This window comes from Scyliorhinus torazame, chromosome 18 (genome assembly GCF_047496885.1).
Source record: "Scyliorhinus torazame isolate Kashiwa2021f chromosome 18, sScyTor2.1, whole genome shotgun sequence".
Taxonomy (NCBI): Eukaryota; Metazoa; Chordata; class Chondrichthyes; order Carcharhiniformes; family Scyliorhinidae; genus Scyliorhinus; species Scyliorhinus torazame.
The window spans coordinates 2,906,138-2,917,268 of NC_092724.1; the positions used below are offsets into that span (position 1 = coordinate 2,906,138).

At 50.6% G+C, this 11,131-nt stretch overlaps 1 protein-coding gene across 1 annotated transcript in view; it reads right to left on the minus strand.

The window, feature by feature from the left end:
* sbno2b (strawberry notch homolog 2b) overlaps positions 1-10,872 on the minus strand; it is a 313,687-nt gene extending 302,815 nt beyond the window's left edge. Inside the window, exon 1 of the mRNA XM_072482059.1 lies at positions 10,716-10,872. The gene's annotated coding sequence lies outside the window, so the exon portion shown is untranslated. The remainder of the gene's footprint in view (positions 1-10,715) is intronic.
* Between the last annotated feature and the right edge of the window lie 259 nt (positions 10,873-11,131).

Here is an 11,131-nt window from a genome sequence, read left to right on the forward strand (position 1 = left end):
TGGACAAGTTAGGCCGAAGGGCCTGTTTTTATGTTGTAAACTTCTAAGACTCTAAGACAATTTCACATTTACCAGCAACCAGCGAATATCTCACTCAAATAATCATACTCCACATTTGAAGCTGGACCATGTACCTGGGAACTACTTCACCTTGAAGGGTGTCAAACTGAATTGCATCCGGTTTTTATCTTTCCAGCAGACACCAGCGGATAGCGGTGAGGGACCAATTCCTCATCAGCACAGCAACACAAGTCATTCCAGCACTATATTCATTAGCCCAACTGAAATGGATTAAAAAATACACCAGAAAATGTCTCTACAGTCAAGGAAGTGCTACTCCATTTTTTTAGGCAAAAATATGAAATAATACTCAATACCAATAAAAATAGGACCTCATTAATACATTAATTGTTCAAGGCACACAGATTATTCTGGTTATTGGATATCAAAATCACAGTAGCTGGAAACTTATGTCTTATAGATCAACAACAAAATTCCTGCAAAAAACACCAAACATTTGGATTTTGGATGGTGGAAACATTGATCCAGCAACATGTAAAAATCCTAGTTTCAAGACTAGACCTCCCTAGGTAGACCAATGGGTAAAAGTGCAAATAATAGTTTACAGATGCACCATAGAAAGCATCCTATCTGTATCACAGCCTGGTATGGTAACTGCTCGGCCCAAGACCGCAAGAAACTTCAGAGAGTCGTGTACACCGTCCATCACACGAACCTGCCTCCCATCTATTGACTCCATCTGCATTGGGAAAGTGGGCAGCAAAATCAAAGAACCCTCCCACCCGGCTTACTCACTCTTCCAACTTCTTCCATCGGGCAGGAGATACAAGTCTGAGAACACGCACAAACAGATTCAAAAACAGCTTCTTCCCCGATGTTACCAGACTCCTAAACGGCCCTCTTATGGACTGACCTGATTAATACTAGACTCCTGTCTGCTTCACCCGATGCCGGTGTCTATGTATTTACATTCTGTACCTTGTGTTGCCCTATTACGTATTTTCTTTTCATGTACTTAATGATCTGTTGAGCTGCTCACAGAAAAATACTTTTCACTGTACCTCGGTACACGTGACAATAAACAAATCCAAATCCAAACCAAGTTGGATCCCTTTCGCTTTTAGTTAATCAACCTTATCTGGATAGCAATTGGGTGTAACAACTGGTCTCCATGCCCCCAGTGCTAAACAAAAAATCCATAGTTCCTGTTTCTGACTACCATTTGGCGTGGTTGCTGAATGAAGACAGGATCAGCTATAATATTTCCCATGACTGAGTAACCTGCTAACACGCACATATTGGCACCCACATAAAGATTAGTCAATTGGACAAGGTACTGGAGGACAGCTTTCACCAGCTGACTGTTTGCCAGCAGAAGTCACTCCCTTCAAGAAAAAACACACTTCTTAAAAGTGGGTTCCTGTTGTTTTTAAGAATGTTTTTGCTTATATTATATCACTGAGAAAAGCCAGTATCAAGAAATTGCGATGGTAGCAGACCAGCTAAATATATAATGTATTTTAGCTTGAAATGCAAATGTTAATGCAGCTTTCAAATTATTAGATTTAAGGATGCTTTCAAAGTAGTTTATTAAATGTGTCACTTGCCAATTTACTAAAATTCAATAAAGATTGATAAGAATATATAAATGAACTGTGAGGCATAAAAACATTGACACTAGACCCGATGTTACGTGCTTCCAGATCTAAACTATGGTCGGAGAACAATATGAGTAATGTTGAAACAATATTACTGCATCTAACGTGGAGATACTAGAAACATTAGCAACCATAAACAGATTGTGATGCACATGTGTTACATTAATACAGTCAAGTCTTTAATATTGCAATCATATTACTAATTGATCTAATATTCAATATCTTGTCTGTAAAATTGTTACATGTTAGGGCATTTTCTAAGTTGATTTTTTTTCTCAAAATTAAACATCCAATTATGCCATTCTTTCATTTACATGATTCTGCTCATTGTTCACCCATATTTAATCGTAGGCTCTCATTGTTTGAGTTCATAAATTTCAGTTCAGTTTATAAACTCCTGGTTTATTTAACTTCAACTAGCAGGGATCAAAATAGTACCAAAATCACGGCCTCAGGATTGTCTCTTTTCAGCTCCCAGGCCTGAATTTAAATTTAACCCAAAGAGACATAATTAAAGGTTTACCGCTTGCTTGGCTGTTAGATTATAGCATAAAATGAAATGGCCACTCATGATCTAATTGCCAAGAGGCTTGTCTGCTGTACAAAAATGCAGTTGACACTTCAACCTCAGGACATTGATAGATGTAATGTTGGTTTTGTAGCAGAGAGCTTTTGTTTAGTATCAAAGATAGCTGTACTTTTTCTCCAATTTATTGCAAAACCTATAAAGCATGACACAGATCCAAGCTATAACGTCTACGCACTCAGGGAAGTACTATTTCAAGCGCAGCCAGATGTAGATGTATACCATTCCGTTAATGTATCTCAAGTCCAACAGAAGAGAACTCTCTCTTGCACTAGTCTAATGTGATTCCATTTTGTACATCAGGCCCAGTGGTAGGGCTTTTGGGCAAGAAGCCCCACCCAGGTTCTGCAGCACACAATCACGGCTGACAGCACTGAGCAGTGGTAATGGAGTCCCCCATTGTTAAAGATTTCATCTCAAAGTTGGCATGTTAAAGGATAACTTGGTTTCATTACTTAGATAGATGTAAAGATCTGGAAGAGTAAAATGTCCCAGCCAATTTTCTCAAATATTTTGATATTGCTGCTCCTGCCTTAGCTTTTGTGCTGCTGAACCCTCATCAGGGTTTTGTGATGTTCGAATGCACTCTGGACAGCCTCCCACATTCATCCCTCTGTAAATTTGAGATCATCCAAATATCTGCTGCCTGTCTTAACTCACACCCCAAGTCCCAGACACCCATCACCTGTGCTCACTGACTGACATTGGAACCCAGTACAGTCCATCACCCAGTCCATCACCTGTGCTCACTGACTGACATTGGAACCCAGTACAGTACATCACCCAGTCCATCACCTGTGCTCACTGACTGACATTGGAACCCAGTACAGTACATCACCCAGTCCATCACCTGTGCTCACTGACTGACATTGGAACCCAGTACAGTCCATCTCCCAGTCCATCACCTGTGCTCACTGACTGACATTGGAACCCAGTACAGTCCATCACCCAGTCCATCACCCGTGCTCACTGGCTGACATTGGAACCCAGTAAAGCAGTGCTTGATTTTTAAATTCTCATCATGGCTTTCAAAGGCGTCAGAAGGCCTGGCCCCTCCCCATCTCTGTAATCTCCTTCAGCCCTATAACAGCCCAAGGTGACTGCACTCATCTAATTCCAGCAGCAGCCCCAATTTTAATCCCTCCATCATTGCCTTCAGTTGCATGGACCCAAAGTTCTGGAATTCCCTCTCTATGTTGCTTTTCTTCTTTAAAACAAAAGTGACTCCTTAAGAGCTTCACATCTGCCCATTTAATATCACCTAATGTGGCTGAATACTGCTTTATAATGCCTCCATAGAGCTCTTGGATGCTTTATGTTGATGGTTCTAAATGAATAGAGGCTAAATTATTACATATTGTAGTGTAGTACTCCAAAAATTGTAAAAACCGAGTTGTTCAGATTAATCAGCTTTAAATTCCCAAATGTAACTAACTTCAATGTCATTTCAAACTCACTTATGCATCTATTAATTCTCTTTTGTAGAAATGTAATGGGAGCTTCTACCCACCTTATGACAAATTGACTATTAAAATACTTATTGTAGATTTGCACGTACATACTTTAAAAAAATAAATTTAGAGTACCCAATTATTTTTTTTCCAATTAAAGGGCAATTTGGCATGGCCAATCCACCTAGCCTGCACATCTTTTGGGTTGTGGGGGGAAACCCACACAGAAACGGGGAGAAACCCACACAGAAACGGGGAGAATGTGCAAATTCCACGCGGACAGTGACCCAGGGGTGGGATTCGAACCCGGGTCCTCAGCGCCGTAGTCCCAGTGCTAACCACTGTGCCATGTGCCGCCCTTGCACGTACATACTTATTTCCACATTCAACTAACAGCTTCTGCTCTCAGCAAAAGTAGGATGTTTAGAGGAGACATTTTAACCTATGCTTTGTGTGGTTTGGATATTCTGTTTGATCACAATTTTTTGGATTTTTTGTTCAAACCATAATCTGATAATCTTGCCTGATTTATTTCAAGAAAACATCAATCTAAATCAGCTACTGTAGCAGCACGGTAGATGTGGGGTATTTTGTCACCAATCGTAAATGTTCTACAGATTATCTAGGTGTCAGTGAGCATGTAAATAGTAAAAATTTTAAACCCCATAATCAGACTATTTGTGCTGGCGGGGGGGGGGGGGGGGGGCGACATCCAAGATAGCAACATATTCACAATCACAAAACTAAAACTGCCTTTGAAGAAGGAAGGAAGGAAGGGTGGGAACAACCCACACAGAGCGTTTAAAACCACTCATTATTTACAAAATATATGTTAAATGACCTTCTTAGAGCAGCTAAGGGTCAAGAATTCAGTGGATTGTAATTTTGAATTGAAAATTTAGTACTGTAGATGAGAAGAAACAGAACAATGTTGATGTAGCATGCTCGTTAATGAACTGGTTGTTGACTCTTTCAAGCAAGCATTAAAATGACAAATTGCTAAATCAAGATAAAGAACACAATAACTGATACTGTAACTAAGGCAATGATTAAAATCGTGGGGGATTATAGTCTCCAATAGTTTTGTTACCATATCATGTTCATTAATATTGTTATTGCTCAATATCAAAGAGATACTCTTAGAATCCTACAGTCCCCGAGACCATGCTGCCCATCACGTCTGTACCAATTCTCTGAAACAGCTATTTGATTAGCCCCACTCCCCTTTACTCTTTGTTGGCATACCAAATAGTATTTTTGTACAATAAACTTAATTTAAGACAGGAATTCTTATGTCAACAAGTACAGGTTTGTAATCTTGGGGGAGAGAGCTCCCACATGCAAGTGTTTCAATTCGCATTAAGATATCAGCCTGAACTAAAAGATGCCAGCGGCAATGGGGTATTGTGACAAAGGATTGGTTCTGTTCTCTCCATATGTTGCTGAATGGATTTACAGGGATGTATTAAAAATAGTTTGATCAAGCATGGCATTAAATTAAGCAATGAGTTGATGCTTTAATGTGCTCCTTACTTCTGCCAGGCGATTACATTGGCAGAGATATTAAATTGTGATTTTTTTTTTCTTTTTAAAAAGCAACCTGCATATACTTAAATGCCACAATCCAATGCAGCAGTAAAATATAACATTTGAGAAGCAAATAGATTGTAGTTTACATATCCTGATACAATTCTTTAATACATCACATTAGGATTGAACACTCGATTCAATATGAAATATTGTTTTGTGCTTTGGGGCACAAAGACAAAAAAAGTCCAGATTCTCCCTGAGGAGAGCAGGCCAATGGAAGGTGAGGGGAATTACTGTTTTCACTTCCGAACTGGAAGCGTGGGCCGAGATTCTCTGAAAACGCGGCTAATTGTTCACGCCGGCGTCAATGGGCCTCTTGGCCCAGCGATTCTGTTGCCCTCAGGGGGCCAGCACGGCGCTGGAGTGCTGCACGCAACGCCGGTGGATAGGCGGCCCTGCACTGCTGGCCGCAGGTCCGCGCATGCACTTGCTTCCGTGCCAGGCCCACGTGACATAGTGGACCCACATAGCAGGCCGCGCGGAAGAAGGTAGGCTTCCCCCCGATCGTATGCACCCGCCGATCGCTGGCCCCCGATCATGGGCCAGGCCGTCGTGGAGCACCCCCCCCCCCGCCCCCCCCCGGGAGTCTGCTCCCCCTGCCTCCCCACCAGGACGGCCACCGCGGCTGCGGGTCCGAGCACCCCGCCGGGTGGAACCATGCTAGAACCACGACGGCGGGAACTCGGCCGGTCGACCGCGGAGAATCATTGCGGGGGCCTGTTTCATCGGCCCTCGACCGGCGCCGCATCGACTGCGCGCGGGGCGGCTGCCGCCGATTTCCCGGTCGACGAGAATCCCGTCCAGGCGTTGGATCGGCGTCGCGGGCCGTCAACTTCGATTCTCTGAGCCGAGGCTTGGAGAATCCTGGCCGTTAACTCTGATTTTCTCACTCCACAGATGCAAGAACCATAGAATTCCTACAGTGCAGCAGAAGGAAGCCATTCAGCCCATTGAGTCTGCCCAGACCTACCCAGACCCACATAACCCCATCTGTTGTCCGAGCTGCGCGTTTTCCAGCACGGGTTTATTGCTATTTCCTGGATTCGCATCGACTCAATCCCTATACTTGGAAACTGTACAAAACTCAGGTTACCATTCCCAAATTCACTGGGGTACACCGGAGGGATAATGGTGGCGCCCTCACAGGCCGCGCAGGCAGGCCGGGCATGATTTTCTCAGGAGCGCACTGCCCCGCCCGTCTCACAGCCTCCTAGATTCGCCGGAGGAAGCCCATCAAAATCACCTGGTCGCTTTTCACTATATCGCCGCCCCCCCCCCCCCCCCCCCCACTGGCCAATTCAAACAAAAAGCCACTAGAAATAGCAGATTCACACCTTTGGCGAGATAGCCAACAAGCAACAGTAACACCAGCATCCAAATTAAACTGAGACGAGTAACTCGCCTGGCCAGAGGCGTTCACAAACCCACTCTGTGTTGACTGGTTGTTTGGTAACAAACGTATTTTTTCCCTGGGAAAGCAAGTAGTTGAAGGAAAAGGACACGGCGTGACTGACAACTCCCGCACCCCCGGGCGCACGCTCCCGCACCCCGGGCGCACGCTCCCGCACCCCGGGCGCACGCTCCCGCACCCCGGGCGCACGCTCCCAGCACCCCGGGCGCACGCTCCCGCACCCCGGGCGCACGCTCCCGCACCCCGGGCGCACGCTCCCGCACCCCGGGCGCACGCTCCCGCACCCCGGGCGCACGCTCCCGCACCCCGGGCGCACGCTCCCGGCACAGACGCAGACCCTGAGACAGGCTGAGCGCAAACACAGACACACACTCTCTGAGCGCAGGCACAGACACACACTCTCGGAGCGCAGGCACAGACACACACTCTCGGAGCGCAGGCACAGACACACACTCTCGGAGCGCAGGCACAGACACACACTCTCGGAGCGCAGGCACAGACACACACTCTCGGAGCGCAGGCACAGACACACACTCTCGGAGCGCAGGCACAGACACACACTCTCGGAGCGCAGGCACAAGACACACACTCTCGGAGCGCAGGCACAGACACACACTCTCGGAGCGCAGGCACAGACACACACTCTCGGAGCGCAGGCACAGACACACACTCTCGGAGCGCAGGCACAGACACACACTCTCGGAGCGCAGGCACAGACACACACTCTCGGAGCGCAGGCACAGACACACACTCTCGGAGCGCAGGCACAGACACACACTCTCGGAGCGCAGGCACAGACACACACTCTCGGAGCGCAGGCACAGACACACACTCTCGGAGCGCAGGCACAGACACACACTCTCGGAGCGCAGGCACAGGACACACACTCTCTGAGCGCAGGCACAGACACACACTCTCTGAGCGCAGCACAGACACAGACTCTGAGCGCAGGCACAGACACAGACTCTCTGAGCGCAGGCACAGACACACACTCTGAGCGCAGGCACAGACTCTCTGAGCGCAGGGAGACACACTCTCTGAGCGCAGGCACAGACACAGACTCTCTGAGCGCAGGCACAGACTCTCTGAGCGCAGGCACAGACTCTCTGAGCGCAGGCACAGACTCTCTGAGCGCAGGCACAGACTCTCTGAGCGCAGGCACAGACTCTCTGAGCGCAGGCACAGACTCTCTGAGCGCAGGCACAGACTCTCTGAGCGCAGGCACAGACTCTCTGAGCGCAGGCACAGACTCTCTGAGCGCAGGCACAGACTCTCTGAGCGCAGGCACAGACTCTCTGAGCGCAGGCACAGACTCTCTGAGCGCAGGCACAGACTCTCTGAGCGCAGGCACAGACTCTCTGAGCGCAGGCACAGACTCTCTGAGCGCAGGCACAGACTCTCTGAGCGCAGGCACAGACTCTCTGAGCGCAGGCACAGACTCTCTGAGCGCAGGCACAGACTCTCTGAGCGCAGGCACAGACTCTCTGAGCGCAGGCACAGACTCTCTGAGCGCAGGCACAGACTCTCTGAGCGCAGGCACAGACTCTCTGAGCGCAGGCACAGACTCTGAGCGCAGGCACAGACTCTGAGCGCAGGCACAGACACACACTCTCTGAGCGCAGGCACAGACACACACTGAGCGCAGGCACAGACACACACTCTCTGAGCGCAGGCACAGACACACACTCTCTGAGCGCAGGCACAGACACACACTCTCGGAGCGCAGGCAGACACACACTCTCGGAGCGCAGGCACAGACACACACTCTCTGAGCGCAGGCAGACACACACTCTCTGAGCGCAGGCCAGACACACACTCTCTGAGCGCAGGCACAGACACACTCTCTGAGCGCAGGCACAGACACACTCTCTGAGCGCAGGCACAGACACACTCTCTGAGCGCAGGCACAGACACACTCTCTGAGCGCAGGCACAGACACACTCTCTGAGCGCAGGCACAGACCACACTCTCTGAGCGCAGGCACAGACACACACTCTCTGAGCGCAGGCACAGACACACACTCTCTGAGCGCAGGCACAGACACACACTCTCTGAGCGCAGGCACAGACACACACTCTCTGAGCGCAGGCACAGACACACACTCTCTGAGCGCAGGCACAGACACACACTCTCTGAGCGCAGGCACAGACACACACTCTCTGAGCGCAGGCACAGACACACACTCTCTGAGCGCAGGCACAGACACACACTCTCTGAGCGCAGGCACAGACACACACTCTGAGCGCAGGCACAGACACACACTCTCTGAGCGCAGGCACAGACACACACTCTCTGAGCGCAGGCACAGACACACACTCTCTGAGCGCAGGCACAGACACACACTCTCTGAGCGCAGGCACACACACACTCTCTGAGCGCAGGCACAGACACACACTCTGAGCGCAGGGAGACAGACACTCTCTGAGCGCAGGCACAGACACACACTCTGAGCGCAGGCACAGACACACACTCTGAGCGCAGGCACAGACACACACTCTGAGCGCAGGCACAGACACACACTCTGAGCGCAGGCACAGACACACACTCTGAGCGCAGGCACAGACACACACTCTGAGCGCAGGCACAGACACACACTCTGAGCGCAGGCACAGACACACACTCTGAGCGCAGGCACAGACACACACTCTGAGCGCAGGCACAGACACACACTCTGAGCGCAGGCACAGACACACACTCTGAGCGCAGGCACAGACACACACTCTGAGCGCAGGCACAGACACACACTCTGAGCGCAGGCACAGACACACACTCTGAGCGCAGGCACAGACACACACTCTGAGCGCAGGCACAGACACACACTCTGAGCGCAGGCACAGACACACACTCTGAGCGCAGGCACAGACACACACTCTGAGCGCAGGCACAGACACACACTCTGAGCGCAGGCACAGACACACACTCTGAGCGCAGGCACAGACACACACTCTCTGAGCGCAGGCACAGACACACACTCTCTGAGCGTAGGCACAGACACACACTCTCTGAGCGCAGGCAGACACACACTCTCTGAGCGCAGGCAGACACACACTCTCTGAGCGCAGGCACAGACACACACTCTCTGAGCGCAGGCAGACACACACTCTCTGAGCGCAGGCAGACACGCACTCTCTGAGCGCAGGCACAGACACACACTCTCTGAGCGCAGGCACAGACACACACTCTGAGCGCAGGCACAGACACAAACTCTCTGAGCGCAGGCACAGACACACACTCTCTGAGCGCAGGCACAGACACACACTCTCGGAGCGCAGGCACAGACACACACTCTCGGAGCGCAGGCACAGACACACACTCTCTGAGCGCAGGCACAGACACACACTCTCTGAGCGCAGGCACAGACACACACTCTCTGAGCGCAGGCACAGACACACACTCTCTGAGCGCAGGCACAGACACACACTCTCTGAGCGCAGGCACAGACACACACTCTGAGCGCAGGCACAGACACACACTCTCGGAGCGCAGAGCACAGGACCACACACTCTCGGAGCGCAGGCACAGACACACACTCTCGGAGCGCAGGCACAGACACACACTCTCGGAGCGCAGGCACAGACACACACTCTCGGAGCGCAGGCACAGACACACACTCTCGGAGCGCAGGCACAGACACACACTCTCGGAGCGCAGGCACAGACACACACTCTCTGAGCGCAGGCACAGACACACACTCTCTGAGCGCAGGCACAGACACACACTCTCTGAGCGCAGGCACAGACACACACTCTCTGAGCGCAGACACAGACACACACTCTCTGAGTTGGGTGGTTTCTTTCCGCCTTCCATGTTCACCCAGTATCGCTCCCAGCCAACACGATGCGGCCGAGAAGCGGAAATAAAAAGTTACAAGAAGATTAAAGAACAGAGAGAAGCGAACACGGACTGAGAGCTCCCCCCAATCCCCAGCACCCCCCCGCCGCCCCAAACCCCAGCCTCAAACCCCAGCCCGATCGCCGTCTCATTTCCCTGATGCTTACCGGCCGCTTTATGGTTGAGCAAAGAGCTGAGCTGAGGAAGGAGTTGATGTTTTTTGTCTGTCGGGCTGCAGATCCAGGAGGCCCGGGGGAAGCTGCTGGCGAAGCCCGGGGACAGGGGGCAGCTACACCCCGGGGACAGGGCAGCTACACCCCGGGGACAGGGCAGCTACACCCGGGGACAGGGGCAGAGACACCCCGGGGACAGGGGCAGAGACACCCCGGGGACAGGGGCAGAGACACCCCGGGGACAGGGGCAGAGACACCCCGGGGACAGGGGCAGAGACACCCCGGGGACAGGGGCAGAGACACCCCGGGGACAGGGGCAGAGACACCCCCGGGGACAGGGGAGGGAGCAGCTTCGGCTACTTCCCAATGTTGGAGCCCAGTTGTTTGCACCAATAAAATCCCGAAATGGT